Source organism: Nymphalis io, chromosome 7 (assembly GCF_905147045.1).
Source record: "Nymphalis io chromosome 7, ilAglIoxx1.1, whole genome shotgun sequence".
Taxonomy (NCBI): domain Eukaryota; kingdom Metazoa; phylum Arthropoda; class Insecta; order Lepidoptera; family Nymphalidae; genus Nymphalis; species Nymphalis io.
In genome coordinates, this window is record NC_065894.1 from 12,045,570 (window position 1) to 12,047,194 (window position 1,625).

General features: G+C 33.5%; 1 non-coding gene across 1 annotated transcript; it reads left to right on the top strand.

Annotated features, from left to right (window-relative positions):
* The first annotated feature begins 470 nt into the window (after positions 1-470).
* On the top strand, positions 471-542 carry Trnap-agg (transfer RNA proline (anticodon AGG)). The gene has a single exon. It is a non-coding gene; the product is annotated as a tRNA-Pro (tRNA).
* Positions 543-1,625: the final 1,083 nt, after the last annotated feature.

The window sequence follows — 1,625 nt, forward strand, 5'->3', positions numbered from 1 at the left end:
AAACGTGAAAATATATATAATTTTGAAAATGTAAGGAATAATATAGAATAAATATCCATGATTTTGTTAGTTAGTTAAAAATATATCGTAATAAATCTTGATATGAATTTGGGACCGGAACTTAACTGTACATTATTGTCTATGTTACTTTAATAAAAAGTTTCTTGTCGGTTCTTCGAGATTCTACATTCCAAACCAGTTACCTTCGTCGTAGAATAACGTCGACTGACGAAACAGTTTCTAGCAGCAATTCCTGCTCTATATTCAAGGACGTTGTAATCTTAAGATTAAATTATATCTTCGAAAAAGCAACGTGGATAATAATTTTATTGGTTTAACGTTTTATTGATAATAACAAACTGTATAAGCTGTGTAATAAAACGATCGGTTTTAAAGATAACGCGTCGCAATGAAAGGAAAAATTACGTGTTGCAAAATTACATATGAATATTTCACACGTAATATCAAGTGGCTCGTTGGTCTAGGGGTATGATTTTCGCTTAGGGTGCGAGAGGTCCCGGGTTCAAATCCCGGACGAGCCCAATATGTTTTTGTTTTATTTTGCCTACTATCTCTAAAACTCCAAAAATATTTTTATAACAGATAAAATTAGAAATTAATAAGAATTTTCGACTTTAGATTAAGAGATTAATTAAATTAAGAAAACGGAGACTTTACAAATGAGATTCTCTAATAACATCATTAATTTTATTTGAATATTCATTTGAAATAAAATAAGTATTAGTTATTCAAACACCATTAACAATATTGTAAGTGCTTTAATAGTCTGTGGTGTCCAATGTACTTGGTTCAAGTTACTTTGTAAGTCACGATGATGTCACCATTATAATGAATAAAAAGTGTTATCTATTCAATATTCGATTATCAACAGGTGATTTTTTTAGGGTATGATTTTGTTATTTCAATGATGCTGTGTTTATGTACAAATATGATCAGTTGTATACTGCTCACAAGTAGCAAGGGTTTATCTCTTTATATTTGAACTAGAGACGAGCAAATGTTCCACCTGACAGAAATTGGCACTGCAGGAAGTACAAAAATTATGTCTAGTGTATATAAGTAGTAAATAATACGTATATAAGTGTATGTAATTACACCGGCCCACTCATCCTTCAAACCAGATCACATCACAGTAAACCAGTAACAGCCTGTGAATGTCCCACTACTGGGTTAAGGCCTCCTCTCCCTTTTTGAGGAGAAGGTCTGAAGCTTATTCCATCACGCTGCTCCAATGCGGGTTGGTGGAATACACATGTGGCAGAATTTCAGTAAAATTAGACACTAAAAGAAATTAGAAGGTTTCCTCACCGCACGAGCACGAGATGAATTATAATCACAAATTAAGCACATGAGAAAGTGATGTTTGCCCGGGTTTGAACCCACGATCATCGGTTTAGATTCACGTGATGTTTAGATTCACACGAGATCACATCAGACAGACTATTTAGCTTTTGCGCTAGAATAATTGATGAGTGGGCCTTGCACGAAGCCTTACTGCCCTGTAATTTGAAATTACAGAAGTTCATTACATTGAACGTGTTGTTTTAGCTGATTCAAATAGAAGTAAATACATGGCAAGAATCTGCATGTACCACTTTTGTTTT